This window comes from Astyanax mexicanus, chromosome 7 (genome assembly GCF_023375975.1).
Source record: "Astyanax mexicanus isolate ESR-SI-001 chromosome 7, AstMex3_surface, whole genome shotgun sequence".
NCBI classification, from domain to species: Eukaryota; Metazoa; Chordata; class Actinopteri; order Characiformes; family Acestrorhamphidae; genus Astyanax; species Astyanax mexicanus.
Genome location: NC_064414.1, coordinates 4,911,818 through 4,933,919, shown reverse-complemented (window position 1 = coordinate 4,933,919; position 22,102 = coordinate 4,911,818). Strand labels below are relative to the sequence as shown.

The 22,102-nt window shown below is 47.3% G+C and overlaps 76 non-coding genes across 76 annotated transcripts; all 76 read left to right on the top strand.

The window, feature by feature from the left end:
• Window positions 1-7,032: 7,032 nt before the first annotated feature.
• trnag-gcc (transfer RNA glycine (anticodon GCC)) lies at window positions 7,033-7,103 on the top strand. The gene has a single exon. It is a non-coding gene; the product is annotated as a tRNA-Gly (tRNA).
• Window positions 7,104-7,197: 94 nt separating this feature from the next.
• trnag-gcc (transfer RNA glycine (anticodon GCC)) lies at window positions 7,198-7,268 on the top strand. The gene has a single exon. It is a non-coding gene; the product is annotated as a tRNA-Gly (tRNA).
• Window positions 7,269-7,525: 257 nt separating this feature from the next.
• Window positions 7,526-7,596, top strand: trnag-gcc (transfer RNA glycine (anticodon GCC)). The gene has a single exon. It is a non-coding gene; the product is annotated as a tRNA-Gly (tRNA).
• Window positions 7,597-7,853: 257 nt separating this feature from the next.
• Window positions 7,854-7,924, top strand: trnag-gcc (transfer RNA glycine (anticodon GCC)). The gene has a single exon. It is a non-coding gene; the product is annotated as a tRNA-Gly (tRNA).
• Window positions 7,925-8,018: 94 nt separating this feature from the next.
• trnag-gcc (transfer RNA glycine (anticodon GCC)) lies at window positions 8,019-8,089 on the top strand. Its single transcript has one exon. It is a non-coding gene; the product is annotated as a tRNA-Gly (tRNA).
• Window positions 8,090-8,183: 94 nt separating this feature from the next.
• Window positions 8,184-8,254, top strand: trnag-gcc (transfer RNA glycine (anticodon GCC)). Its single transcript has one exon. It is a non-coding gene; the product is annotated as a tRNA-Gly (tRNA).
• Window positions 8,255-8,348: 94 nt separating this feature from the next.
• On the top strand, window positions 8,349-8,419 carry trnag-gcc (transfer RNA glycine (anticodon GCC)). Its single transcript has one exon. It is a non-coding gene; the product is annotated as a tRNA-Gly (tRNA).
• A 258-nt stretch (window positions 8,420-8,677) lies between these two features.
• Window positions 8,678-8,748, top strand: trnag-gcc (transfer RNA glycine (anticodon GCC)). Its single transcript has one exon. It is a non-coding gene; the product is annotated as a tRNA-Gly (tRNA).
• A 94-nt stretch (window positions 8,749-8,842) lies between these two features.
• On the top strand, window positions 8,843-8,913 carry trnag-gcc (transfer RNA glycine (anticodon GCC)). The gene has a single exon. It is a non-coding gene; the product is annotated as a tRNA-Gly (tRNA).
• Window positions 8,914-9,007: 94 nt separating this feature from the next.
• trnag-gcc (transfer RNA glycine (anticodon GCC)) lies at window positions 9,008-9,078 on the top strand. Its single transcript has one exon. It is a non-coding gene; the product is annotated as a tRNA-Gly (tRNA).
• A 94-nt stretch (window positions 9,079-9,172) lies between these two features.
• trnag-gcc (transfer RNA glycine (anticodon GCC)) lies at window positions 9,173-9,243 on the top strand. The gene has a single exon. It is a non-coding gene; the product is annotated as a tRNA-Gly (tRNA).
• A 256-nt stretch (window positions 9,244-9,499) lies between these two features.
• Window positions 9,500-9,570, top strand: trnag-gcc (transfer RNA glycine (anticodon GCC)). Its single transcript has one exon. It is a non-coding gene; the product is annotated as a tRNA-Gly (tRNA).
• Window positions 9,571-9,664: 94 nt separating this feature from the next.
• On the top strand, window positions 9,665-9,735 carry trnag-gcc (transfer RNA glycine (anticodon GCC)). Its single transcript has one exon. It is a non-coding gene; the product is annotated as a tRNA-Gly (tRNA).
• A 94-nt stretch (window positions 9,736-9,829) lies between these two features.
• On the top strand, window positions 9,830-9,900 carry trnag-gcc (transfer RNA glycine (anticodon GCC)). Its single transcript has one exon. It is a non-coding gene; the product is annotated as a tRNA-Gly (tRNA).
• Window positions 9,901-9,994: 94 nt separating this feature from the next.
• trnag-gcc (transfer RNA glycine (anticodon GCC)) lies at window positions 9,995-10,065 on the top strand. The gene has a single exon. It is a non-coding gene; the product is annotated as a tRNA-Gly (tRNA).
• A 94-nt stretch (window positions 10,066-10,159) lies between these two features.
• On the top strand, window positions 10,160-10,230 carry trnag-gcc (transfer RNA glycine (anticodon GCC)). The gene has a single exon. It is a non-coding gene; the product is annotated as a tRNA-Gly (tRNA).
• A 94-nt stretch (window positions 10,231-10,324) lies between these two features.
• trnag-gcc (transfer RNA glycine (anticodon GCC)) lies at window positions 10,325-10,395 on the top strand. Its single transcript has one exon. It is a non-coding gene; the product is annotated as a tRNA-Gly (tRNA).
• A 258-nt stretch (window positions 10,396-10,653) lies between these two features.
• On the top strand, window positions 10,654-10,724 carry trnag-gcc (transfer RNA glycine (anticodon GCC)). The gene has a single exon. It is a non-coding gene; the product is annotated as a tRNA-Gly (tRNA).
• A 94-nt stretch (window positions 10,725-10,818) lies between these two features.
• On the top strand, window positions 10,819-10,889 carry trnag-gcc (transfer RNA glycine (anticodon GCC)). Its single transcript has one exon. It is a non-coding gene; the product is annotated as a tRNA-Gly (tRNA).
• Window positions 10,890-11,145: 256 nt separating this feature from the next.
• On the top strand, window positions 11,146-11,216 carry trnag-gcc (transfer RNA glycine (anticodon GCC)). The gene has a single exon. It is a non-coding gene; the product is annotated as a tRNA-Gly (tRNA).
• A 94-nt stretch (window positions 11,217-11,310) lies between these two features.
• trnag-gcc (transfer RNA glycine (anticodon GCC)) lies at window positions 11,311-11,381 on the top strand. Its single transcript has one exon. It is a non-coding gene; the product is annotated as a tRNA-Gly (tRNA).
• A 94-nt stretch (window positions 11,382-11,475) lies between these two features.
• trnag-gcc (transfer RNA glycine (anticodon GCC)) lies at window positions 11,476-11,546 on the top strand. The gene has a single exon. It is a non-coding gene; the product is annotated as a tRNA-Gly (tRNA).
• A 94-nt stretch (window positions 11,547-11,640) lies between these two features.
• On the top strand, window positions 11,641-11,711 carry trnag-gcc (transfer RNA glycine (anticodon GCC)). Its single transcript has one exon. It is a non-coding gene; the product is annotated as a tRNA-Gly (tRNA).
• Window positions 11,712-11,805: 94 nt separating this feature from the next.
• Window positions 11,806-11,876, top strand: trnag-gcc (transfer RNA glycine (anticodon GCC)). The gene has a single exon. It is a non-coding gene; the product is annotated as a tRNA-Gly (tRNA).
• Window positions 11,877-12,051: 175 nt separating this feature from the next.
• On the top strand, window positions 12,052-12,122 carry trnag-gcc (transfer RNA glycine (anticodon GCC)). The gene has a single exon. It is a non-coding gene; the product is annotated as a tRNA-Gly (tRNA).
• Window positions 12,123-12,216: 94 nt separating this feature from the next.
• On the top strand, window positions 12,217-12,287 carry trnag-gcc (transfer RNA glycine (anticodon GCC)). Its single transcript has one exon. It is a non-coding gene; the product is annotated as a tRNA-Gly (tRNA).
• Window positions 12,288-12,381: 94 nt separating this feature from the next.
• Window positions 12,382-12,452, top strand: trnag-gcc (transfer RNA glycine (anticodon GCC)). The gene has a single exon. It is a non-coding gene; the product is annotated as a tRNA-Gly (tRNA).
• A 94-nt stretch (window positions 12,453-12,546) lies between these two features.
• trnag-gcc (transfer RNA glycine (anticodon GCC)) lies at window positions 12,547-12,617 on the top strand. The gene has a single exon. It is a non-coding gene; the product is annotated as a tRNA-Gly (tRNA).
• A 94-nt stretch (window positions 12,618-12,711) lies between these two features.
• trnag-gcc (transfer RNA glycine (anticodon GCC)) lies at window positions 12,712-12,782 on the top strand. The gene has a single exon. It is a non-coding gene; the product is annotated as a tRNA-Gly (tRNA).
• A 258-nt stretch (window positions 12,783-13,040) lies between these two features.
• Window positions 13,041-13,111, top strand: trnag-gcc (transfer RNA glycine (anticodon GCC)). Its single transcript has one exon. It is a non-coding gene; the product is annotated as a tRNA-Gly (tRNA).
• Window positions 13,112-13,205: 94 nt separating this feature from the next.
• On the top strand, window positions 13,206-13,276 carry trnag-gcc (transfer RNA glycine (anticodon GCC)). Its single transcript has one exon. It is a non-coding gene; the product is annotated as a tRNA-Gly (tRNA).
• Window positions 13,277-13,370: 94 nt separating this feature from the next.
• trnag-gcc (transfer RNA glycine (anticodon GCC)) lies at window positions 13,371-13,441 on the top strand. The gene has a single exon. It is a non-coding gene; the product is annotated as a tRNA-Gly (tRNA).
• A 94-nt stretch (window positions 13,442-13,535) lies between these two features.
• trnag-acc (transfer RNA glycine (anticodon ACC)) lies at window positions 13,536-13,606 on the top strand. Its single transcript has one exon. It is a non-coding gene; the product is annotated as a tRNA-Gly (tRNA).
• Window positions 13,607-13,700: 94 nt separating this feature from the next.
• Window positions 13,701-13,771, top strand: trnag-gcc (transfer RNA glycine (anticodon GCC)). The gene has a single exon. It is a non-coding gene; the product is annotated as a tRNA-Gly (tRNA).
• Window positions 13,772-13,865: 94 nt separating this feature from the next.
• On the top strand, window positions 13,866-13,936 carry trnag-gcc (transfer RNA glycine (anticodon GCC)). Its single transcript has one exon. It is a non-coding gene; the product is annotated as a tRNA-Gly (tRNA).
• Window positions 13,937-14,273: 337 nt separating this feature from the next.
• On the top strand, window positions 14,274-14,344 carry trnag-gcc (transfer RNA glycine (anticodon GCC)). Its single transcript has one exon. It is a non-coding gene; the product is annotated as a tRNA-Gly (tRNA).
• A 94-nt stretch (window positions 14,345-14,438) lies between these two features.
• On the top strand, window positions 14,439-14,509 carry trnag-gcc (transfer RNA glycine (anticodon GCC)). Its single transcript has one exon. It is a non-coding gene; the product is annotated as a tRNA-Gly (tRNA).
• A 94-nt stretch (window positions 14,510-14,603) lies between these two features.
• trnag-gcc (transfer RNA glycine (anticodon GCC)) lies at window positions 14,604-14,674 on the top strand. Its single transcript has one exon. It is a non-coding gene; the product is annotated as a tRNA-Gly (tRNA).
• Window positions 14,675-14,768: 94 nt separating this feature from the next.
• On the top strand, window positions 14,769-14,839 carry trnag-gcc (transfer RNA glycine (anticodon GCC)). Its single transcript has one exon. It is a non-coding gene; the product is annotated as a tRNA-Gly (tRNA).
• Window positions 14,840-14,933: 94 nt separating this feature from the next.
• On the top strand, window positions 14,934-15,004 carry trnag-gcc (transfer RNA glycine (anticodon GCC)). The gene has a single exon. It is a non-coding gene; the product is annotated as a tRNA-Gly (tRNA).
• A 94-nt stretch (window positions 15,005-15,098) lies between these two features.
• Window positions 15,099-15,169, top strand: trnag-gcc (transfer RNA glycine (anticodon GCC)). Its single transcript has one exon. It is a non-coding gene; the product is annotated as a tRNA-Gly (tRNA).
• A 94-nt stretch (window positions 15,170-15,263) lies between these two features.
• On the top strand, window positions 15,264-15,334 carry trnag-gcc (transfer RNA glycine (anticodon GCC)). The gene has a single exon. It is a non-coding gene; the product is annotated as a tRNA-Gly (tRNA).
• A 175-nt stretch (window positions 15,335-15,509) lies between these two features.
• Window positions 15,510-15,580, top strand: trnag-gcc (transfer RNA glycine (anticodon GCC)). Its single transcript has one exon. It is a non-coding gene; the product is annotated as a tRNA-Gly (tRNA).
• A 94-nt stretch (window positions 15,581-15,674) lies between these two features.
• On the top strand, window positions 15,675-15,745 carry trnag-gcc (transfer RNA glycine (anticodon GCC)). The gene has a single exon. It is a non-coding gene; the product is annotated as a tRNA-Gly (tRNA).
• Window positions 15,746-15,839: 94 nt separating this feature from the next.
• trnag-gcc (transfer RNA glycine (anticodon GCC)) lies at window positions 15,840-15,910 on the top strand. Its single transcript has one exon. It is a non-coding gene; the product is annotated as a tRNA-Gly (tRNA).
• Window positions 15,911-16,085: 175 nt separating this feature from the next.
• Window positions 16,086-16,156, top strand: trnag-gcc (transfer RNA glycine (anticodon GCC)). Its single transcript has one exon. It is a non-coding gene; the product is annotated as a tRNA-Gly (tRNA).
• A 256-nt stretch (window positions 16,157-16,412) lies between these two features.
• Window positions 16,413-16,483, top strand: trnag-gcc (transfer RNA glycine (anticodon GCC)). Its single transcript has one exon. It is a non-coding gene; the product is annotated as a tRNA-Gly (tRNA).
• Window positions 16,484-16,577: 94 nt separating this feature from the next.
• On the top strand, window positions 16,578-16,648 carry trnag-gcc (transfer RNA glycine (anticodon GCC)). The gene has a single exon. It is a non-coding gene; the product is annotated as a tRNA-Gly (tRNA).
• A 94-nt stretch (window positions 16,649-16,742) lies between these two features.
• trnag-gcc (transfer RNA glycine (anticodon GCC)) lies at window positions 16,743-16,813 on the top strand. The gene has a single exon. It is a non-coding gene; the product is annotated as a tRNA-Gly (tRNA).
• A 94-nt stretch (window positions 16,814-16,907) lies between these two features.
• On the top strand, window positions 16,908-16,978 carry trnag-gcc (transfer RNA glycine (anticodon GCC)). Its single transcript has one exon. It is a non-coding gene; the product is annotated as a tRNA-Gly (tRNA).
• Window positions 16,979-17,072: 94 nt separating this feature from the next.
• trnag-gcc (transfer RNA glycine (anticodon GCC)) lies at window positions 17,073-17,143 on the top strand. The gene has a single exon. It is a non-coding gene; the product is annotated as a tRNA-Gly (tRNA).
• A 258-nt stretch (window positions 17,144-17,401) lies between these two features.
• On the top strand, window positions 17,402-17,472 carry trnag-gcc (transfer RNA glycine (anticodon GCC)). The gene has a single exon. It is a non-coding gene; the product is annotated as a tRNA-Gly (tRNA).
• A 94-nt stretch (window positions 17,473-17,566) lies between these two features.
• trnag-gcc (transfer RNA glycine (anticodon GCC)) lies at window positions 17,567-17,637 on the top strand. The gene has a single exon. It is a non-coding gene; the product is annotated as a tRNA-Gly (tRNA).
• A 94-nt stretch (window positions 17,638-17,731) lies between these two features.
• trnag-gcc (transfer RNA glycine (anticodon GCC)) lies at window positions 17,732-17,802 on the top strand. Its single transcript has one exon. It is a non-coding gene; the product is annotated as a tRNA-Gly (tRNA).
• A 94-nt stretch (window positions 17,803-17,896) lies between these two features.
• On the top strand, window positions 17,897-17,967 carry trnag-gcc (transfer RNA glycine (anticodon GCC)). The gene has a single exon. It is a non-coding gene; the product is annotated as a tRNA-Gly (tRNA).
• Window positions 17,968-18,223: 256 nt separating this feature from the next.
• Window positions 18,224-18,294, top strand: trnag-gcc (transfer RNA glycine (anticodon GCC)). The gene has a single exon. It is a non-coding gene; the product is annotated as a tRNA-Gly (tRNA).
• Window positions 18,295-18,388: 94 nt separating this feature from the next.
• trnag-gcc (transfer RNA glycine (anticodon GCC)) lies at window positions 18,389-18,459 on the top strand. The gene has a single exon. It is a non-coding gene; the product is annotated as a tRNA-Gly (tRNA).
• Window positions 18,460-18,553: 94 nt separating this feature from the next.
• On the top strand, window positions 18,554-18,624 carry trnag-gcc (transfer RNA glycine (anticodon GCC)). Its single transcript has one exon. It is a non-coding gene; the product is annotated as a tRNA-Gly (tRNA).
• Window positions 18,625-18,880: 256 nt separating this feature from the next.
• On the top strand, window positions 18,881-18,951 carry trnag-gcc (transfer RNA glycine (anticodon GCC)). The gene has a single exon. It is a non-coding gene; the product is annotated as a tRNA-Gly (tRNA).
• Window positions 18,952-19,045: 94 nt separating this feature from the next.
• On the top strand, window positions 19,046-19,116 carry trnag-gcc (transfer RNA glycine (anticodon GCC)). The gene has a single exon. It is a non-coding gene; the product is annotated as a tRNA-Gly (tRNA).
• Window positions 19,117-19,210: 94 nt separating this feature from the next.
• trnag-gcc (transfer RNA glycine (anticodon GCC)) lies at window positions 19,211-19,281 on the top strand. Its single transcript has one exon. It is a non-coding gene; the product is annotated as a tRNA-Gly (tRNA).
• A 175-nt stretch (window positions 19,282-19,456) lies between these two features.
• On the top strand, window positions 19,457-19,527 carry trnag-gcc (transfer RNA glycine (anticodon GCC)). The gene has a single exon. It is a non-coding gene; the product is annotated as a tRNA-Gly (tRNA).
• A 94-nt stretch (window positions 19,528-19,621) lies between these two features.
• On the top strand, window positions 19,622-19,692 carry trnag-gcc (transfer RNA glycine (anticodon GCC)). Its single transcript has one exon. It is a non-coding gene; the product is annotated as a tRNA-Gly (tRNA).
• Window positions 19,693-19,786: 94 nt separating this feature from the next.
• Window positions 19,787-19,857, top strand: trnag-gcc (transfer RNA glycine (anticodon GCC)). The gene has a single exon. It is a non-coding gene; the product is annotated as a tRNA-Gly (tRNA).
• A 94-nt stretch (window positions 19,858-19,951) lies between these two features.
• Window positions 19,952-20,022, top strand: trnag-gcc (transfer RNA glycine (anticodon GCC)). Its single transcript has one exon. It is a non-coding gene; the product is annotated as a tRNA-Gly (tRNA).
• A 94-nt stretch (window positions 20,023-20,116) lies between these two features.
• Window positions 20,117-20,187, top strand: trnag-gcc (transfer RNA glycine (anticodon GCC)). The gene has a single exon. It is a non-coding gene; the product is annotated as a tRNA-Gly (tRNA).
• Window positions 20,188-20,362: 175 nt separating this feature from the next.
• On the top strand, window positions 20,363-20,433 carry trnag-gcc (transfer RNA glycine (anticodon GCC)). The gene has a single exon. It is a non-coding gene; the product is annotated as a tRNA-Gly (tRNA).
• Window positions 20,434-20,527: 94 nt separating this feature from the next.
• On the top strand, window positions 20,528-20,598 carry trnag-gcc (transfer RNA glycine (anticodon GCC)). The gene has a single exon. It is a non-coding gene; the product is annotated as a tRNA-Gly (tRNA).
• A 92-nt stretch (window positions 20,599-20,690) lies between these two features.
• trnag-gcc (transfer RNA glycine (anticodon GCC)) lies at window positions 20,691-20,761 on the top strand. Its single transcript has one exon. It is a non-coding gene; the product is annotated as a tRNA-Gly (tRNA).
• A 94-nt stretch (window positions 20,762-20,855) lies between these two features.
• trnag-gcc (transfer RNA glycine (anticodon GCC)) lies at window positions 20,856-20,926 on the top strand. Its single transcript has one exon. It is a non-coding gene; the product is annotated as a tRNA-Gly (tRNA).
• A 94-nt stretch (window positions 20,927-21,020) lies between these two features.
• Window positions 21,021-21,091, top strand: trnag-gcc (transfer RNA glycine (anticodon GCC)). The gene has a single exon. It is a non-coding gene; the product is annotated as a tRNA-Gly (tRNA).
• Window positions 21,092-21,185: 94 nt separating this feature from the next.
• On the top strand, window positions 21,186-21,256 carry trnag-gcc (transfer RNA glycine (anticodon GCC)). The gene has a single exon. It is a non-coding gene; the product is annotated as a tRNA-Gly (tRNA).
• Window positions 21,257-21,350: 94 nt separating this feature from the next.
• Window positions 21,351-21,421, top strand: trnag-gcc (transfer RNA glycine (anticodon GCC)). The gene has a single exon. It is a non-coding gene; the product is annotated as a tRNA-Gly (tRNA).
• Window positions 21,422-21,515: 94 nt separating this feature from the next.
• On the top strand, window positions 21,516-21,586 carry trnag-gcc (transfer RNA glycine (anticodon GCC)). The gene has a single exon. It is a non-coding gene; the product is annotated as a tRNA-Gly (tRNA).
• A 94-nt stretch (window positions 21,587-21,680) lies between these two features.
• On the top strand, window positions 21,681-21,751 carry trnag-gcc (transfer RNA glycine (anticodon GCC)). The gene has a single exon. It is a non-coding gene; the product is annotated as a tRNA-Gly (tRNA).
• A 258-nt stretch (window positions 21,752-22,009) lies between these two features.
• trnag-gcc (transfer RNA glycine (anticodon GCC)) lies at window positions 22,010-22,080 on the top strand. The gene has a single exon. It is a non-coding gene; the product is annotated as a tRNA-Gly (tRNA).
• Window positions 22,081-22,102: the final 22 nt, after the last annotated feature.

Here is a 22,102-nt window from a genome sequence, read left to right as displayed (position 1 = left end):
CTGTTTAAGGCTCTGCATATATTTCCATTCTGCATCACAAGCCCCGAGCCCAGCAGGCTCTGATGTATGGAGCACGCTCTCTGCTCATACGCTGCCAATCAAACGGTGACAGGCAGAAAGGCGGGAATACGCAGTGTTTTGTCCTCTCTGTGCTAACGGTGGAGGGAGCTTTTAGTGGCTGGGAGCCCTTTTAGACGCAACTCAAAGCAGAGCAGACACGGCAGAGCAGGAATGAAGGCTGGCAGCGCTGAGAGGAGGGTTTTCAACTTGTACAAAAGCCTTTAAGTGCAAAGCTGAAGCATCGTCAACCACACAACTCGAGTGCATAAGTGTGTGTCAGAGAGGCTGCAAGGGAGATAAAGGGAGATAGGAGACTCAGAAAAAGCAGACAAACAAAGAAAAGAAATAGAGAGCGAGAGGGGAGAAGTGTAGGAAAAAAGTGTGACAGACAATTATGAGAAAGGTATACTAGTGATATGACCTGCCTGTAAAACTATGCAACAAAAGCCACGTAAAACTATGTAAAACTATAACCACAAATCAGAGAAAATTGAGATTAAATAACTATAAATAACTACATTAAAAATAATAACAAATAAGGTTCGCAGCCCCAGCTCATGCAGCTTTGCCATCAAGCTGCCAGCGCTCAGAGGGAGCACAATTGGCCCTGCCCCCTCCAGGTGGGTAGATGGCGTTCTCTCCCCACATCACTCCTAGGGTGATGTCCACAGCACAGGGCGTCTGTGAGCTGATGTACCGGAACCGAGCCTCTGCGCTTTCCTCCAAGCGTTAGCGCTGTGATGCTACTCAAGAATGCTACAGCAGCAGCAGCAGCTCGAAAAGAAGCGGTGGCTGACTTCACATGTATCGGAGGAAGCATGTGTTAGTCTTCACCCTCCTGGTGTGTTGGGGCATTACTAGTGATAGGGGGAGTCCTAATCAGTGGGTTGGGTAATTGGCCGTGTAAATTGGGGAAAAATGGGGGAAAAAAATCAAAATAATAGCAAATAAAAAGTGTTGTGTTTCTTACATTTTCTTAAAGGAGAACTCAGGTGTAAATGTACTTTTGTTGTAGTAAAACATGATAAAAAGTACTTACCTTTGATGAATAGCACAGCTCTGTTCTTCCACAGTGAGATCCAGAAATTTTAACATTTTTCCCAAACACCCTTTAGACTGGGTGACACGGGACATAATTTGCCCCGATAAATCGCTTTTTCCACCGTCATCCAATGTCTCAAAGTAGCTCCACACCTCCTTGCTAGAATCCGGAGATCTCTGACACTTAAAATGAGGCATTAATAATAAAAAAAAATGGCAAAAGAAGCTTATTAAAAAAACACTATTTACATCCAGTAGCACTAGCTTCAGATCAGAGTGCTGCCATTACTCTAGGCACCGGCTGCTACGCTATGCAGAGTCTATTTAGAGTTAAAATCCCAATGTAACAATTTCATAAGCTTTATTTTGTATACTTTTTATTCTAGAAATCATGTCAGAACTAGTTATATGAGGAGGAAAACATTTCAATACAACATTTGAATTGTTAAAATGGTTGAAACAGACCTATAGATACACTGTTAAAACCTAGAGATAGTTTAGTTTTATCTGCAGAACTGACCCAGCACACCTACACCCTGTAAATAAGGCCAGATGGGCTCTTTTGGGTTAAGTAAAGAGATAGTATGAAATATCGGCCCAAACTTGGATGCTGGAACTGGGTCAAGTGTGGTTCATGCTAGGCCCTAGGTGCACTTTGTTCATACCATGCTGGAGCACAATTTAGAGATTGCCTAGTGTGAGTACACTATTAGGCTTTGTAGTCTGGTAATTGGCTGAGTAGTGTTTCCTATATCAACACTTGTCTTTATAAGTAATGGGTGGGCTCCTTTCTCAGAACACTGTTACTCAGAACTTTACTATCTGTGATAATTGACTGAACTTCTGAACCAAGCTCTGGTAACTCTGCTGTAAAATTCTCACATTCCAACCGTCCATGCAAGAGGCCCAGGTCCCTGTCTAAGCTAATACACCATAACATATTTAAATACCATTACTAACTCGATTACAGTAACAGCTGAGCACAGGTGAGATAGTTATTTTATTATTAATTGTTATATTGTGTGTTAGGCCAAAGGTAGAGATGGGTAATGGCCTGGTGGACCAGACTATAATATTTTGCATTTTAACCAACAAAAAGAGAGAGATCTGTTGTGTTTTTCATTCAAAACAAACCTGCTTGGGTGGACATAAATCCCATCATGATTTTTTTTTAACTATTTACAATGTGAACCAATTATAGTTACCACCTAAAATACAGTATATTCCTGACAGTGGCATGTCGTTATTACAAACAAAACTAGCATCATTACCTTCATCTACAGATTATAGTTATATTGTTGTGCTATATTATTATATTGTTGTGCTTCGTTGCTATATCTAATATGCCTATTATTGTGGAGTGTGTGTATGCTCATGTTTTAGGCTGCAGTGTGCCAAGTCCTGCTGGAAAATGAAATCAAACAAAACTGCACTGACTTTAGACTTGATGATAAAACACAGTGGATCAACACCAGCAGATGACATGTCTCTCCAAACCATCACTGATCATCAGTAAATTTTACATTTCATTTGTAAATCAAGGGAGCAGAGTCTGGAGGAAGAGTGGAGAGACACACAGTCCAAGCTGCTTGAGGTCTAGTGTAAAGTTTCCACCAATCAGTGATGGTTTTGAGAGAAATGTCAACTTTTAAGGACGTGTAGATTTCATTTTTCAGCAGGACTTTTGCAGCACACTGCCCAGACTGCCAAAAGTACCAATTGGTCTTATGTAATATTCTAATTTTCTGAGATACTGATTTTTGTGTTTTCATTGGCTGTAAGCCATAATCATCAACAATGAAGAAAATAAATGCTTAAAATAGATCACTATGTGAGTAATACATCTATATAATGCAGTTTCACATTTTGAACTGAATTATTAAAAGAAAAAAGTAACTTTTCAATTATATATATGGCTTTGATTTTTTCCTACCACTGCCAAACACGATAACATGACAACTGATGTTATTTAATTTATAATATACAAAAAGATAATGGTGTGTATAATATACAAAATATATTTTTTTTATTTTTAAGTCATGCTTAGTTAAGTTTGAAGAATTTTCTTATAAATGATCCTCTCTGCAGTTGCCTCATACTGTTTGTATTATCTGGGAAGAAGCAGAGTTTACCATATGATGCAACGATATGTAGGCAGCGAGCTCAGTTAAGGGTCAGGTAAGTGGGCTGTTTGTCAGGTAGGAACACCTGTGAGGGATTAACCACGTCAGGAACACTGCGGCAGCCATGCTAACAGAGTACTTCTGACTGAGTGAGCCTGTCTGAGTTTGGGCTTCTGTGTACATGAGTGCTGCCATGTGTGCAGTGGCCCATGGGATTTGTGTGGGGAGACAGGAGAGACTTAAAAAATTAGAAGTAAAAAATGACTGGACTGGCCGCTCTTGGTTTATTCAGCGGCAGAGACTGAAACGAACGGTAAAAGCCCTCTGACAGACACACACACTCACACACTCATAGACACAGCTACCTTATCTATCCTGGTTTGATAAAATGCTCTATTACACCAAACTGTGACACTCAAAACCAAACAAACAAAACACAAAGTTCTAATTATAGCTCTCTCAGACTCACCATGTGCGTGTATGGACATGGTAGCAGTAGAGAAGGTTCACAAGGCCATATTTGTTGAAAGAATAAGTGCTTTGTAGCCCCTGTGAACGTATAAGGAGTGAGAGGAGCCGTCATACACACTGCTGTGCCCATAGCCTCCCTGTACTCTCGCTCTCGCTTCACAGGCCTCCACAACAAGCCTAACAAGAGCTAGTGCCTGGGATATAAAGGAGCAGAGACTTGCATTATTATGTACTGCTTATACACGTGTATTACTGTATACTTAGTCGAGTCCAGTCAAGTTAAAGCAGCACTAGGTAGGATTTCCTTGATTTTTTATCTTTTTAAAGAAGTAAAATTACAGCTTGAAACTCACTGCAGTGCTGCATTGAGGTGTAATAGGAGGAATAGCGGTGCTCTCGTGTCTGTGCCGGAGCTCCTCTGAGCTCAAACCAGACTCTGTAAGTTTTCCGAGGCGGCCGCGACCAACGCTCGCGAGAACTGCGACCTGCTTTCCGACCTTTAGTTCTAACAGTTCTACACGGACTACTGGTCCATTCTTTACAACGACCGCAGCACAGTGAGTTAAAATAGTTCCATAGCTGCTCTGTTTGTAGCTGTGCTGTTTGGCTTGTAAGCGCTGCATCGTTGCTAGGTTACCTGTATGTGGCAGAGTAAAACATGGAGAGCTTCGGAAACAGCACATTCTAAGAACCTTCAAAAAACTTGACACTTGATTGAATGTTCTAAGAATGTTAACCGTCATGTCCAGAAAGCGTTCTACTGACCAAAAAACTGTTTGACCAACGTGACCAGCCAGACAAAACAACTTAATCTGTTCACTTCATAAAAGCATTAATGCAGCGATATTAATCTATCCATATCATTTAATTCAGTGTAGTGGTGGTTTTGCGGCTTAATAGTTAGAACATCTGTAACAGTTTTTTAAAACTTTAAATAAGAAGAAAATGAAAAGAAAAGTAAAGGAGACGAGAGAGATACAAAGATAGAGAAAAAGAGAGAGCGGGGTAGAAGAGATATAGTTAAAGAATGAGAGAGAGAGAGAGAGAGAGAGAGAGAAAGAGAGAGAGAAGAGCACAGACACATTAATCATACTCTTAGAGCCAATATGGTGTATTTTAAGTGTCAAGAAAAGTATGTGTGTGTGTGTATGAGTGAGCACACGGGTTTGTTAGTAGGAAAGTCAGACCCGTAGAAAAGTGAGCATCTCTCTGTAATGACCAAGGAAAAATGAGGACTGAACAAGCTGTTTACTACGGCCAACTGAACACAGTAGCCATAACGCTATACTACAGTGCCATCTGCTGGACATAAACAGCACAGTAAACAAGTTTATTACATTCAAAAGTAACACTTTCATCTGCTTAGAAATCAACACAAAACAAAACTGACTCAAAAGCCTATTACTGTATTAACCCCAGCTGGCACATTACTGACTGACAATGTGGAAATGTGGTGGAAAGAATCTCAGTTGTAGTGTCAAATGTACATAACGTACATCAAACAGAATTAAGCCTAACTGCCTGATTCAGAAGAGGAAAACAGAGAACTTACAGTAGTGATTTTATAGACGGTATAATGCAGGTATAATAGGCAGAGATTGGGTTGGGACATGTTGGATTATAGTCTCAATTCCAGCTGTCAATAGTTTTGCATTTGTTAGAAACTGAGAGAATCTGTCAAGCTCGATTAGGCTCAAGCAGCATCACTACACTACATTTATCCACATTTTAACCCTTGTGTGGTGTTCGGGTTTGTGGGACCCGTTTTCATTTTTCATCAAATGATACTAAAAAAATATTTTTTCTAACTCAAACTCATTGGCATTGGCTCATTTTTTGTGAAAAACATATATCAAAACACATTTTCGATAAACACACACTGTACACCCCCCCCCCCCCTACACATTTATATTACATACAGTATGTTTGGCCAAGGGTTAATAAACATTGCTTCATTTGTAAATTTGAAACTAAACAAATTTTCTACTCATATCTTGAGTTTAATTCATTTTCTTATACATTTTATTAAAAAACTAATAAAAAAAGAGTAGCACTTTTTGAAAGAAATGTAACATAAGAAAGGTAAAGGGCAAATATTAACCATGTAAGCTGTTTATATTGCTTGCAATTTAGGTGAAGCAAGCATGTGTAAAGCATTTTAATGTAGAACTGCTTAATTTTGCTGAATTAAATACAAGTAACAAAGTAAACGAGTAACAAAAATATGAACACCACACAAGGGTTAAGGATGTCTAACTATGAATGCTTTAATATTTTACTCAAGTGTTTTGGGTGTAATGTAAAAATAAACCAATCAGTGTGCCAGTTGCCATTCCCTTTAAGAGGCAGGTGCGCTCAGTGTAACGCTTTTGTGTGTCTCACCAGACAAACGCTATTTTACACTGGGTCAAAAGTCTTTTTTCACGCCTTGCCCCGGCGCCACTGATGGGTGTGGTGGTCTGGAAGTGAGGTGTGTTGAAGTAAATTTTTGCTGTGTTTCTATCTTGGCAGCGTGAAATACAGGTGCGCCAATGATTGATTAAAACCATGACAATAGTCAGGGTTGCTGCACCACACAAACCCGACTTTTAACTCAACAATAAACCGATTCAAATAGAAAATAACATTGCTGTTCCCTTAAATGAGCTGCTGGTGTATCTTCACAGCGTGAACCCCCATCAGTATCCTCTGCTGAGATGCACAAAGTGCTGCGTTGTTAAGATACAAACCTGCAAAAGTCAGTCTCACGCACACACTTTGATTATTTTGCATTATGCTTTGTCCCCTGACATTCACGGCAATTCACCCTACATTATCAGCATCCTAACACTTCTCTCCTCCAGCTCATTAGAATGTGTGAAGAGGAAACCTCCTCCTCTCTAGATCTGTTCATTTATATGCTAATTACAGGACTGTCCACTCACAGTGCAGCGCTGACTGATTCCAGCTTCACATCAAGAGACAGCAAAGAAGTAAACACATAAAGAGGAATAAAGTATATGTTACTACAGTACATTTAAGGATTTACATGCATGGCTGATAAGGACAATTTATGAATTAACATTAAGGGGTAATATCCCAAATATCATGCCAGTTATGTCAATGGGTTCCACGTTGGAAACACATTTGGATATGAGGTGGGACAATACATTGTATCGATAAGTGGTGTCAAATATTGACATTTTGTTAGATGTCTGTGCTGCAGACACGCGAGAGGCCCATGTTCGATTCCCGGCCAATGCACAGTATAATTTTTGTTTGTGCCAGTGCTCAGGATACATTTCAATTGGGCCGGGTACAGTCACAGTTGGATGACATGTGTAAAGGGTGGAAGAAGGCATTGGTGGTTCAGTGGTAGAATTCTCGCCTGCCACGCGGGAGGCCTGGGTTCGATTCCCGGCCAATGCACAGTATTATTTTTGTTTGTGCCAGTGCACAGGATACATTTCAATTGTGCCAGGTACAGTCACAGTTGGATTACATGTGTAAAGAACGGAAGCAGGCATTGGTGGTTAAGTGGTAGAATTCTCGCCTGCCACGCGGGAGGCCCGGGTTCGATTCCCGGCCAATGCACAGTATAATTTTTGTTTGTGCTGGTGCACAGGATACATTTCAATTGTGCAAGGTACAGTCACAGTTGGATGACATGTGTAAAGGTTGGAAGCAGGCATTGGTGGTTCAGTGGTAGAATTCTCGCCTGCCACGCAGAGGGCGGAGTCGATTCCCGGCCAATGCACAGTATAATTTTTGTTTGTGCCAGTGCACAGGATACATTTGCATTGTGCCAGGTGCAGTCACAGTTGGATGACATGTGTAAAGGGTGGAAGCAGGCATTGGTGGTTCAGTGGTAGAATTCTCGCCTGCCACGCGGGAGGCCCGGGTTCGATTCCCGGCCAATGCACAGTGTAATTTTTGTTTGTGCTGGTGCACAGGATACATTTCAATTGTGCAAGGTACAGTCACAGTTGGATGACATGTGTAAAGGTTTGAAGCAGGCATTGGTGGTTCAGTGGTAGAATTCTCGCCTGCCACGCGGAGGGCCGGAGTCGATCCCGGCCAATGCACAGTAAAATTTTTGTTTGTGCTGGTGCACAGGATACATTTCAATTGTGCAAGGTACAGTCACAGTTGGATGACATGTGTAAAGGTTGGAAGCAGGCATTGGTGGTTCAGTGGTAGAATTCTCGTCTGCCACGCGGGAGGCCCGGGTTCGATTCCCGGCCAATGCACAGTATAATTTTTGTTTGTGCTGGTGCACAGGATACATTTCAATTGTGCAAGGTACAGTCACAGTTGGATGACATGTGTAAAGGTTGGAAGCAGGCATTGGTGGTTCAGTGGTAGAATTCTCGCCTGCCACGCGGGAGGCCCGGGTTCGATTCCCGGCCAATGCACAGTATAATTTTTGTTTGTGCTGGTGCACAGGATACATTTCAATTGTGCCAGGTACAGTCACAGTCGGATGACATGTGTAAAGGGTGGAAGCAGGCATTGGTGGTTCAGTGGTAGAATTCTCGCCTGCCACGCGGGAGGCCCGGGTTCGATTCCCGGCCAATGCACAGTATAATTTTTGTTTGTGCTGGTGCACAGGATACATTTCAATTGTGCAAGGTACAGTCACAGTTGGATGACATGTGTGAAGGTTGGAAGCAGGCATTGGTGGTTCAGTGGTAGAATTCTCGCCTGCCACGCGGGAGGCCCGGGTTCGATTCCCGGCCAATGCACAGTATAATTTTTGTTTGTGCTGGTGCACAGGATACATTTCAATTGTGCAAGGTACAGTCACAGTTGGATGACATGTGTAAAGGTTTGAAGCAGGCATTGGTGGTTCAGTGGTAGAATTCTCGCCTGCCACGCGGAGGGCCGGAGTCGATTCCCGGCCAATGCACAGTAAAATTTTTGTTTGTGCTGGTGCACAGGATACATTTCAATTGTGCAAGGTACAGTCACAGTTGGATGACATGTGTAAAGGTTGGAAGCAGGCATTGGTGGTTCAGTGGTAGAATTCTCGTCTGCCACGCGGGAGGCCCGGGTTCGATTCCCGGCCAATGCACAGTATAATTTTTGTTTGTGCTGGTGCACAGGATACATTTCAATTGTGCAAGGTACAGTCACAGTTGGATGACATGTGTAAAGGTTGGAAGCAGGCATTGGTGGTTCAGTGGTAGAATTCTCGCCTGCCACGCGGGAGGCCCGGGTTCGATTCCCGGCCAATGCACAGTATAATTTTTGTTTGTGCTGGTGCACAGGATACATTTCAATTGTGCCAGGTACAGTCACAGTCGGATGACATGTGTAAAGGGTGGAAGCAGGCATTGGTGGTTCAGTGGTAGAATTCTCGCCTGCCACGCGGGAGGCCCGGGTTCGATTCCCGGCCAATGCACAGTATAATTTTTGTTTGTGCTGGTGCACAGGATACATTTCAATTGTGCAAGGTACAGTCACAGTTGGATGACATGTGTGAAGGTTGGAAGCAGGCATTGGTGGTTCAGTGGTAGAATTCTCGCCTGCCACGCGGGAGGCCCGGGTTCGATTCCCGGCCAATGCACAGTATAATTTTTGTTTGTGCTGGTGCACAGGATACATTTCAATTGTGCAAGGTACAGTCACAGTTGGATGACATGTGCAAAGGGTGGAAGCAGGCATTGGTGGTTCAGTGGTAGAATTCTCGCCTGCCACGCGGAGGGCCGGAGTCGATTCCCGGCCAATGCACAGTATAATTTTTGTTTGTGCCAGTGCACAGGATACGTTTGCATTGTGCCAGGTACAGTCACAGTTGGATGACGTGTAAAGTTTGGAAGCCGGCATTGGTGGTTCAGTGGTAGAATTCTCGCCTGCCATGCGGGAGGCCCGGGTTCGATTACCGGCCAATGCACAGTATAATTTTTGTTTGTGCCAGTGCACAGGATACATTTGCATTGTGCCAGGTACAGTCACAGTTGGATGACATGTGTAAAGGGTGGAAGCAGGCATTGGTGGTTCAGTGGTAGAATTCTCGCCTGCCACGCGGGAGGCCCGGGTTCGATTCCCGGCCAATGCACAGTAGAATTTTTGTTTGTGCCAGTGCCCAGGATACATTTGCATTGTGCCAGGTACAGTCACAGTTGGATGACATGTGTAAAGGGTGGAAGCAGGCATTGGTGGTTCAGTGGTAGAATTCTCGCCTGCCACGCGGGAGGCCCGGGTTCGATTCCTGGCCAATGCACAGTATGACTTTTGTTTGTGCTGGTGCACAGGATACATTTCAATTGTGCAAGGTACAGTCACGGTTGGATGACATGTGCAAAGGCTGGAAGCAGGCATTGGTGGTTCAGTGGTAGAATTCTCGCCTGCCACGCGGGAGGCCCGGGTTCGATTCCCGGCCAATGCACAGTAGAATTTTTGTTTGTGCAAGTGCACAGGATACATTTGCATTGTGCCAGGTACAGTCACAGTTGGATGACATGTGTAAAGGGTGGAAGCAGGCATTGGTGGTTCAGTGGTAGAATTCTCGCCTGCCACGCGGGAGGCCCGGGTTCGATTCCCGGCCAATGCACAGTATAATTTTTGTTTGTGCTGGTGCACAGGATACATTTCAATTGTGCAAGGTACAGTCACAGTTGGATGACATGTGTAAAGGTTGGAAGCAGGCATTGGTGGTTCAGTGGTAGAATTCTCGCCTGCCACGCGGGAGGCCCGGGTTCGATTCCCGGCCAATGCACAGTATAATTTTTGTTTGTGCTGGTGCACAGGATACATTTCAATTGTGCAAGGTACAGTCACAGTTGGATGACATGTGCAAAGGGTGGAAGCAGGCATTGGTGGTTCAGTGGCAGAATTCTCGCCTGCCACGCGGAGGGCCGGAGTCGATTCCCGGCCAATGCACAGTATAATTTTTGTTTGTGCTGGTGCACAGGATACATTTCAATTGTGCCAGGTACAGTCACAGTCGGATGACATGTGCAAAGGGTGGAAGCAGGCATTGGTGGTTCAGTGGTAGAATTCTCGCCTGCCACGCGGGAGGCCCGGGTTCGATTCCCGGCCAATGCACAGTAGAATTTTTGTTTGTGCCAGTGCCCAGGATACATTTGCATTGTGCCAGGTACAGTCACAGTTGGATGACATGTGTAAAGGGTGGAAGCAGGCATTGGTGGTTCAGTGGTAGAATTCTCGCCTGCCACGCGGGAGGCCCGGGTTCGATTCCTGGCCAATGCACAGTATAACTTTTGTTTGTGCTGGTGCACAGGATACATTTCAATTGTGCAAGGTACAGTCACAGTTGGATGACATGTGCAAAGGGTGGAAGCAGGCATTGGTGGTTCAGTGGCAGAATTCTCGCCTGCCACGCGGAGGGCCGGAGTCGATTCCCGGCCAACGCACAGTATAATTTTTGTTTGTGCCAGTGCACAGGATACGTTTGCATTGTGCCAGGTACAGTCACAGTTGGATGACGTGTAAAGTTTGGAAGCCGGCATTGGTGGTTCAGTGGTAGAATTCTCGCCTGCCACGCAGGAGGCCCGGGTTCGATTCCCGGCCAATGCACAGTATAATTTTTGTTTGTGCTAGTGCACAGGATACATTTCAATTGTGCCAGGTACAGTCACAGTTGGATGACATGTGTAAAGGGTGGAAGCAGGCATTGGTGGTTCAGTGGTAGAATTCTCGCCTGCCACGCGGGAGGCCCTGGTTCGATTCCCGGCCAATGCACAGTATAATTTTTGTTTGTGCTGGTGCACAGGATACATTTCAATTGTGCAAGGTACAGTCACAGTTGGATGACATGTGTAAAGGTTGGAAGCAGGCATTGGTGGTTCAGTGGTAGAATTCTCGCCTGCCACGCGGGAGGCCCGGGTTCGATTCCCGGCCAATGCACAGTATAATTTTTGTTTGTGCTGGTGCACAGGATACATTTCAATTGTGCAAGGTACAGTCACAGTTGGATGACATGTGTAAAGGTTGGAAGCAGGCATTGGTGGTTCAGTGGTAGAATTCTCGCCTGCCACGCGGGAGGCCCGGGTTTGATTCCCGGCCAATGCACAGTATAATGTTTGTTTGTGCCAGTGCACAGGATACATTTCAATTGTGCCAGGTACATTCACAGTCGGATGACATGTGTAAAGGGTGGAAGCAGGCATTGGTGGTTCAGTGGTAGAATTCTCGCCTGCCACGCGGGAGGCCCGGGTTCGATTCCCGGCCAATGCACACTATAACTTTTGTTCGTGCTTCAGTGGTAGAATTCTCGCCTGCCACGCGGAGGGCCGGAGTCGATTCCCGGCCAATGCACAGTATAATTTTTGTTTGTGCCAGTGCACAGGATACATTTGCATTGTGCCAGGTACAGTCACAGTTGGATGACATGTGTAAAGTTTGGAAGCAGGCATTGGTGGTTCAGTTGTAGAATTCTCGCCTGCCACGCGGGAGGCCCGGGTTCGATTCCCGGCCAATGCACAGTATAATTTTTGTTTGTGCTGGTGCACAGGATACATTTCAATTGTGCAAGCTACAGTCACAGTTGGATGACATGTGTAAAGGTTGGAAGCAGGCATTGGTGGTTCAGTGGTAGAATTCTCGTCTGCCACACGGGAGGCCCGGGTTCGATTCCCGGCCAATGCACAGTATAATTTTTGTTTGTGCTGGTGCACAGGATACATTTCAATTGTGCAAGGTACAGTCACAGTTGGATGACATGTGTAAAGATTGGAAGCAGGCATTGGTGGTTCAGTGGTAGAATTCTCGCCTGCCACGCGGGAGGCCCGGGTTCGATTCCCGGCCAATGCACAGTATAATTTTTGTTTGTGCTGGTGCACAGGATACATTTTAATTGTGCCAGGTACAGTCACAGTCGGATGACATGTGTAAAGGGTGGAAGCAGGCATTGGTGGTTCAGTGGTAGAATTCTCGCCTGCCACGCGGGAGGCCCGGGTTCGATTCCCGGCCAATGCACAGTAGAATTTTTGTTTGTGCCAGTGCCCAGGATACATTTGCATTGTGCCAGATACAGTCACAGTTGGATGACATGTGTAAAGGGTGGAAGCAGGCATTGGTGGTTCAGTGGTAGAATTCTCGCCTGCCACGCGGGAGGCCTGGGTTCGATTCCTGGCCAATGCACAGTATAACTTTTGTTTGTGCTGGTGCACAGGATACATTTCAATTGTGCAAGGTACAGTCACAGTTGGATGACATGTGCAAAGGGTGGAAGCAGGCATTGGTGGTTCAGTGGTAGAATTCTCGCCTGCCACGCGGAGGGCCGGAGTCGATTCCCGGCCAATGCACAGTATAATTTTTGTTTGTGCTGGTGCACAGGATACATTTCAATTGTGCAAGGTACAGTCACAGTTGGATGACATGTGTAAAGGTTGGAAGCAGGCATTGGTGGTTCAGTGGTAGAATTCTCGTCTGCCACACGGGAGGCCCGGGTTCGATTCCCGGCCAATGCACAGTATAATGTTTGTTTGCGCTAGTGCACAGGATACATTTCAATTGTGCCAGGTACAGTCACAGTTGGATGACATGTGTAAAGGGTGGAAGCAGGCATTGGTGGTTCAGTGGTAGAATTCTCGCCTGCCACGCGGGAGGCCCGGGTTCGATTCCCGGCCAATGCACAGTATAACTTTTGTTTGTGCTGGTGCACAGGATACATTTCAATTGTGCAAGGTACAGTCACAGTTGGATGACATGTGTAAAGGTTGGAAGCAGGCATTGGTGGTTCAGTGGTAGAATTCTCGTCTGCCACACGGGAGGCCCGGGTTCGATTCCCGGCCAATGCACAGTATAATGTTTGTTTGCGCTAGTGCACAGGATACATTTCAATTGTGCCAGGTACAGTCACAGTTGGATGACATGTGTAAAGGGTGGAAGCAGGCATTGGTGGTTCAGTGGTAGAATTCTCGCCTACCACGCGGGAGGCCCGGGTTCGATTCCCGGCCAATGCACAGTATAATGTTTGTTTGTGCCAGTGCACAGGATACATTTCAATTGTGCCAGGTACAGTCACAGTCGGATGACATGTGTAAAGGGTGGAAGCAGGCATTGGTGGTTCAGTGGTAGAATTCTCGCCTGCCACGCGGGAGGCCCGGGTTCGATTCCCGGCCAATGCACAGTATAACTTTTGTTTGTGCTGGTGCACAGGATACATTTCAATTGTGCAAGGTACAGTCACAGTTGGATGACATGTGCAAAGGGTGGAAGCAGGCATTGGTGGTTCAGTGGTAGAATTCTCGCCTGCCACGCGGGAGGCCCGGGTTCGATTCCCGGCCAATGCACAGTATAATTTTTGTTGGTGGTTCAGTGGTAGAATTCTCGCCTGCCACGCGGAGGGCCGGAGTCGATTCCCGGCCAATGCACAGTATAATTTTTGTTTGTGCCAGTGCACAGGATACATTTGCATTGTGCCAGGTACAGTCACAGTTGGATGACATGTGTAAAGTTTTGAAGCAGGCATTGGTGGTTCAGTGGTAGAATTCTCGCCTGCCACGCGGGAGGCCGGAGTCGATTCCCGGCCAATGCACAGTATAATTTTTGTTTGTGCCAGTGCACAGGATACGTTTGCATTGTGCCAGGTACAGTCACAGTTGGATGACGTGTAAAGTTTGGAAGCCGGCATTGGTGGTTCAGTGGTAGAATTCTCGCCTGCCACGCGGGAGGCCCGGGTTCGATTCCCGGCCAATGCACAGTATAATTTTTGTTTGTGCTAGTGCACAGGATACATTTCAATTGTGCCAGGTACAGTCACAGTTGGATGACATGTGTAAAGGGTGGAAGCAGGCATTGGTGGTTCAGTGGTAGAATTCTCGCCTGCCACGCGGGAGGCCCGGGTTCGATTCCCGGCCAATGCACAGTATAATTTTTGTTTGTGCTGGTGCACAGGATACATTTCAATTGTGCAAGGTACAGTCACAGTCGGATGACATGTGTAAAGGGTGGAAGCAGGCATTGGTGGTTCAGTGGTAGAATTCTCGCCTGCCACGCGGGAGGCCCGGGTTCGATTCCCGGCCAATGCACAGTATAACTTTTGTTTGTGCTGGTGCACAGGATACATTTCAATTGTGCCAGGTACAGTCACAGTCGGATGACATGTGTAAAGGGTGGAAGCAGGCATTGGTAGTTCAGTGGTAGAATTCTCGCCTGCCATGCGGGAGGCCCGGGTTCGATTCCCGGCCAATGCACAGTATGATTTTTGTTTGCGCTAGTGCACAGGATACATTTCAATTGTGCAAGGTACAGTCACAGTTGGATGACATGTGTAAAGGTTGGAAGCAGGCATTGGTGGTTCAGTGGTAGAATTCTCGCCTGCCACGCGGGAGGCCCGGGTTCGATTCCCGGCCAATGCACAGTATGATTTTTGTTTGCGCTAGTGCACAGGATACAATTCAATTGTGCCATGTACAGTCATTGTTGGATGACATGTGTAAAGGGTGGAAGCAGGCATTGGTGGTTCAGTGGTAGAATTCTCGCCTGCCACGCGGGAGGCCCGGGTTCGATTCCCGGCCAATGCACAGTATAACTTTTGTTTGTGCTGGTGCACAGGATACATTTCAATTGTGCAAGGTACAGTCACAGTTGGATGACATGTGCAAAGGGTGGAAGCAGGCATTGGTGGTTCAGTGGTAGAATTCTCGCCTGCCACGCGGGAGGCCCGGGTTCGATTCCCGGCCAATGCACAGTATAATTTTTGTTGGTGGTTCAGTGGTAGAATTCTCGCCTGCCACGCGGAGGGCCGGAGTCGATTCCCGGCCAATGCACAGTATAATTTTTGTTTGTGCTGGTGCACAGGATACATTTCAATTGTGCAAGGTACAGTCACAGTTGGATGACATGTGCATAGTTTGGAAGCCGGCATTGGTGGTTCAGTGGTAGAATTCTCGCCTGCCACGCGGGAGGCCCGGGTTCGATTCCCGGCCAATGCACAGTATAATTTTTGTTTGTGCTGGTGCACAGGATACATTTCAATTGTGCAAGGTACAGTCACAGTTGGATGACATGTGTAAAGGTTAGAAGCAGGCATTGGTGGTTCAGTGGTAGAATTCTCGCCTGCCACGCGGGAGGCCCGGGTTCGATTCCCGGCCAATGCACAGTATAATGTTTGTTTGTGCCAGTGCACAGGATACATTTCAATTGTGCCAGGTACAGTCACAGTCGGATGACATGTGTAAAGGGTGGAAGCAGGCATTGGTGGTTCAGTGGTAGAATTCTCGCCTGCCACGCGGGAGGCCCGGGTTCGATTCCCGGCCAATGCACACTATAACTTTTGTTGGTGATTCAGTGGTAGAATTCTCGCCTGCCACGCGGAGGGCCGGAGTCGATTCCCGGCCAATGCACAGTATAATTTTTGTTTGTGCCAGTGCACAGGATACATTTCAATTGTGCCATGTACAGTCATTGTTGGATGACATGTGTAAAGGGTGGAAGCAGGCATTGGTGGTTCAGTGGTAGAATTCTCGCCTGCCACGCGGGAGGCCCGGGTTCGATTCCCGGCCAATGCACAGTATAATTTTTGTTTGTGCTGGTGCACAGGATACATTTCAATTGTGCAAGGTACAGTCACAGTTGGATGACATGTGCAAAGGGTGGAAGCAGGCATTGGTGGTTCAGTGGTAGAATTCTCGCCTGCCACGCGGAGGGCCGGAGTCGATTCCCGGCCAATGCACAGTATAATTTTTGTTTGTGCCAGTGCACAGGATACGTTTGCATTGTGCCAGGTACAGTCACAGTTGGATGACGTGTAAAGTTTGGAAGCCGGCATTGGTGGTTCAGTGGTAGAATTCTCGCCTGCCACGCGGGAGGCCCGGGTTCGATTACCGGCCAATGCACAGTATAATTTTTGTTTGTGCCAGTGCACAGGATACATTTGCATTGTGCCAGGTACAGTCACAGTTGGATGACATGTGTAAAGGGTGGAAGCAGGCATTGGTGGTTCAGTGGTAGAATTCTCGCCTGCCACGCGGGAGGCCCGGGTTCGATTCCCGGCCAATGCACAGTAGAATTTTTGTTTGTGCCAGTGCCCAGGATACATTTGCATTGTGCCAGGTACAGTCACAGTTGGATGACATGTGTAAAGGGTGGAAGCAGGCATTGATGGTTCAGTGGTAGAATTCTCGCCTGCCACGCGGGAGGCCCGGGTTCGATTCCTGGCCAATGCACAGTATGACTTTTGTTTGTGCTGGTGCACAGGATACATTTCAATTGTGCAAGGTACAGTCACGGTTGGATGACATGTGCAAAGGCTGGAAGCAGGCATTGGTGGTTCAGTGGTAGAATTCTCGCCTGCCACGCGGGAGGCCCGGGTTCGATTCCCGGCCAATGCACAGTATAATTTTTGTTTGTGCAAGTGCACAGGATACATTTGCATTGTGCCAGGTACAGTCACAGTTGGATGACATGTGTAAAGGGTGGAAGCAGGCATTGGTGGTTCAGTGGTAGAATTCTCGCCTGCCACGCGGGAGGCCCGGGTTCGATTCCTGGCCAATGCACAGTGTTTTTTTTGTTTGTGCTGGTGCACAGGATACATTTCAATTGTGCAAGGTACAGTCACAGTTGGATGACATGTGTAAAGGTTTGAAGCAGGCATTGGTGGTTCAGTGGTAGAATTCTCGCCTGCCACGCGGAGGGCCGGAGTCGATTCCCGGCCAATGCACGGTATAATTTTTGTTTGTGCTGGTGCACAGGATACATTTCAATTGTGCAAGGTACAGTCACAGTTGGATGACATGTGTAAAGGTTGGAAGCAGGCATTGGTGGTTCAGTGGTAGAATTCTCGCCTGCCACGCGGGAGGCCCGGGTTTGATTCCCGGCCAATGCACAGTATAATGTTTGTTTGTGCTGGTGCACAGGATACATTTCAATTGTGCAAGGTACAGTCACAGTTGGATGACATGTGTAAAGGTTGGAAGCAGGCATTGGTGGTTCAGTGGTAGAATTCTCGCCTGCCACGCGGGAGGCCCGGGTTCGATTCCCGGCCAATGCACAGTATAATTTTTGTTTGTGCTGGTGCACAGGATACATTTCAATTGTGCCAGGTACAGTCACAGTCGGATGACATGTGCAAAGGGTGGAAGCAGGCATTGGTGGTTCAGTGGTAGAATTCTCGCCTGCCACGCGGGAGGCCCGGGTTCGATTCCCGGCCAATGCACAGTAGAATTTTTGTTTGTGCCAGTGCCCAGGATACATTTGCATTGTGCCAGGTACAGTCACAGTTGGATGACATGTGTAAAGGGTGGAAGCAGGCATTGGTGGTTCAGTGGTAGAATTCTCGCCTGCCACGCGGGAGGCCCGGGTTCGATTCCTGGCCAATGCACAGTATAACTTTTGTTTGTGCTGGTGCACAGGATACATTTCAATTGTGCAAGGTACAGTCACAGTTGGATGACATGTGCAAAGGGTGGAAGCAGGCATTGGTGGTTCAGTGGTAGAATTCTCGCCTGCCACGCGGAGGGCCGGAGTCGATTCCCGGCCAACGCACAGTATAATTTTTGTTTGTGCCAGTGCACAGGATACGTTTGCATTGTGCCAGGTACAGTCACAGTTGGATGACGTGTAAAGTTTGGAAGCCGGCATTGGTGGTTCAGTGGTAGAATTCTCGCCTGCCACGCAGGAGGCCCGGGTTCGATTCCCGGCCAATGCACAGTATAATTTTTGTTTGTGCTAGTGCACAGGATACATTTCAATTGTGCCAGGTACAGTCACAGTTGGATGACATGTGTAAAGGGTGGAAGCAGGCATTGGTGGTTCAGTGGTAGAATTCTCGCCTGCCACGCGGGAGGCCCTGGTTCGATTCCCGGCCAATGCACAGTATAATTTTTGTTTGTGCTGGTGCACAGGATACATTTCAATTGTGCAAGGTACAGTCACAGTTGGATGACATGTGTAAAGGTTGGAAGCAGGCATTGGTGGTTCAGTGGTAGAATTCTCGCCTGCCACGCGGGAGGCCCGGGTTCGATTCCCGGCCAATGCACACTATAACTTTTGTTTGTGCTGGTGCACAGGATACATTTCAATTGTGCAAGGTACAGTCACAGTTGGATGACATGTGCAAAGGGTGGAAGCAGGCATTGGTGGTTCAGTGGTAGAATTCTCGCCTGCCACGCGGAGGGCCGGAGTCGATTCCCGGCCAACGCACAGTATAATTTTTGTTTGTGCCAGTGCACAGGATACGTTTGCATTGTGCCAGGTACAGTCACAGTTGGATGACGTGTAAAGTTTGGAAGCCGGCATTGGTGGTTCAGTGGTAGAATTCTCGCCTGCCACGCAGGAGGCCCGGGTTCGATTCCCGGCCAATGCACAGTATAATTTTTGTTTGTGCTAGTGCACAGGATACATTTCAATTGTGCCAGGTACAGTCACAGTTGGATGACATGTGTAAAGGGTGGAAGCAGGCATTGGTGGTTCAGTGGTAGAATTCTCGCCTGCCACGCGGGAGGCCCTGGTTCGATTCCCGGCCAATGCACAGTATAATTTTTGTTTGTGCTGGTGCACAGGATACATTTCAATTGTGCAAGGTACAGTCACAGTTGGATGACATGTGTAAAGGTTGGAAGCAGGCATTGGTGGTTCAGTGGTAGAATTCTCGCCTGCCACGCGGGAGGCCCGGGTTCGATTCCCGGCCAATGCACACTATAACTTTTGTTGGTGATTCAGTGGTAGAATTCTCGCCTGCCACGCGGAGGGCCGGAGTCGATTCCCGGCCAATGCACAGTATAATTTTTGTTTGTGCCAGTGCACAGGATACATTTGCATTGTGCCAGGTACAGTCACAGTTGGATGACATGTGTAAAGTTTGGAAGCAGGCATTGGTGGTTCAGTGGTAGAATTCTCGCCTGCCACGCGGGAGGCCCGGGTTCGATTCCCGGCCAATGCACAGTATAATTTTTGTTTGTGCTGGTGCACAGGATACATTTCAATTGTGCAAGCTACAGTCACAGTTGGATGACATGTGTAAAGGTTGGAAGCAGGCATTGGTGGTTCAGTGGTAGAATTCTCGTCTGCCACGCGGGAGGCCCGGGTTCGATTCCCGGCCTATGCACAGTATAATGTTTGTTTGCGCTAGTGCACAGGATACATTTCAATTGTGCCAGGTACAGTCACAGTTGGATGACATGTGTAAAGGGTGGAAGCAGGCATTGGTGGTTCAGTGGTAGAATTCTTGCCTGCCACGCGGGAGGCCCGGGTTCGATTCCCGGCCTATGCACAGTATAATGTTTGTTTGCGCTAGTGCACAGGATACATTTCAATTGTGCCAGGTACAGTCACAGTTGGATGACATGTGTAAAGGGTGGAAGCAGGCATTGGTGGTTCAGTGGTAGAATTCTCGCCTGCCACGCGGGAGGCCCGGGTTCGATTCCCGGCCAATGCACAGTATAACTTTTGTTTGTGCTGGTGCACAGGATACATTTCAATTGTGCAAGGTACAGTCACAGTTGGATGACATGTGCAAAGGGTGGAAGCAGGCATTGGTGGTTCAGTGGTAGAATTCTCGCCTGCCACGCGGGAGTCCCGGGTTCGATTCCCGGCCAATGCACAGTGTAATTTTTGTTGGTGGTTCAGTGGTAGAATTCTCGCCTGCCACGCGGAGGGCCGGAGTCGATTCCCGGCCAATGCACAGTATAATTTTTGTTTGTGCTGGTGCACAGGATACATTTCAATTGTGCAAGGTACAGTCACAGTTGGATGACATGTGCAAAGGGTGGAAGCAGGCATTGGTGGTTCAGTGGTAGAATTCTCGCCTGCCACGCGGGAGGCCCGGGTTCGATTCCCGGCCAATGCACAGTATAATTTTTGTTTGTGCTGGTGCACAGGATACATTTCAATTGTGCAAGGTACAGTCACAGTTGGATGACATGTGCAAAGGGTGGAAGCAGGCATTGGTGGTTCAGTGGTAGAATTCTCGCCTGCCACGCGGGAGGCCCGGGTTCGATTCCCGGCCAATGCACAGTATAATTTTTGTTTGTGCCAGTGCACAGGATACGTTTGCATTGTGCCAGGTACAGTCACAGTTGGATGACGTGTAAAATTTGGAAGCCGGCATTGGTGGTTCAGTGGTAGAATTCTCGCCTGCCACGCGGGAGGCCCGGGTTCAATTCCCGGCCAATGCACAGTATAGTTTTTGTTTGTGCTGGTGCACAGGATACATTTCAATTGTGCAAGCTACAGTCACAGTTGGATGACATGTGTAAAGGTTGGAAGCAGGGATTGGTGGTTCAGTGGTAGAATTCTCGTCTGCCACGCGGGAGGCCCGGGTTCGATTCCCGGCCTATGCACAGTATAATGTTTGTTTGCGCTAGTGCACAGGATACATTTCAATTGTGCCAGGTACAGTCACAGTTGGATGACATGTGTAAAGGGTGGAAGCAGGCATTGGTGGTTCAGTGGTAGAATTCTCGCCTGCCACGCGGGAGGCCCGGGTTCGATTCCCGGCCAATGCACAGTATAACTTTTGTTTGTGCTGGTGCACAGGATACATTTCAATTGTGCAAGGTACAGTCACAGTTGGATGACATGTGCAAAGGGTGGAAGCAGGCATTGGTGGTTCAGTGGTAGAATTCTTGCCTGCCACGCGGGAGGCCTGGGTTCGATTCCCGGCCAATGCATAGTATAACTTTTGTTTGTGCTGGTGCACAGGATACATTTCAATTGTGCCAGGTACAGTCACAGTTGGATGACATGTGTAAAGGTTGGAAGCAGGCATTGGTGGTTCAGTGGTAGAATTCTCGCCTGCCACGCGGGAGGCCCGGGTTCGATTCCCGGCCAATGCACAGTATAATTTTTGTTTGTGCTGGTGCACAGGATACATTTCAATTGTGCCAGGTACAGTCACAGTCGGATGACATGTGTAAAGGGTGGAAGCAGGCATTGGTGGTTCAGTGGTAGAATTCTCGCCTGCCACGCGGGAGGCCCGGGTTCGATTCCCGGCCAATGCACAGTAGAATTTTTGTTTGTGCCAGTGCCCAGGATACATTTGCATTGTGCCAGGTACAGTCACAGTTGGATGACATGTGTAAAGGGTGGAAGCAGGCATTGGTGGTTCAGTGGTAGAATTCTCGCCTGCCACGCGGGAGGCCCGGGTTCGATTCCTGGCCAATGCACAGTATAACTTTTGTTTGTGCTGGTGCACAGGATACATTTCAATTGTGCAAGGTACAGTCACAGTTGGATGACATGTGCAAAGGGTGGAAGCAGGCATTGGTGGTTCAGTGGTAGAATTCTCGCCTGCCACGCGGAGGGCCGGAGTCGATTCCCGGCCAATGCACAGTATAATTTTTGTTTGTGCTGGTGCACAGGATACATTTCAATTGTGCAAGGTACAGTCACAGTTGGATGACATGTGTAAAGGTTGGAAGCAGGCATTGGTGGTTCAGTGGTAGAATTCTCGTCTGCCACACGGGAGGCCGGGGTTCGATTCCCGGCCAATGCACAGTATAATGTTTGTTTGCGCT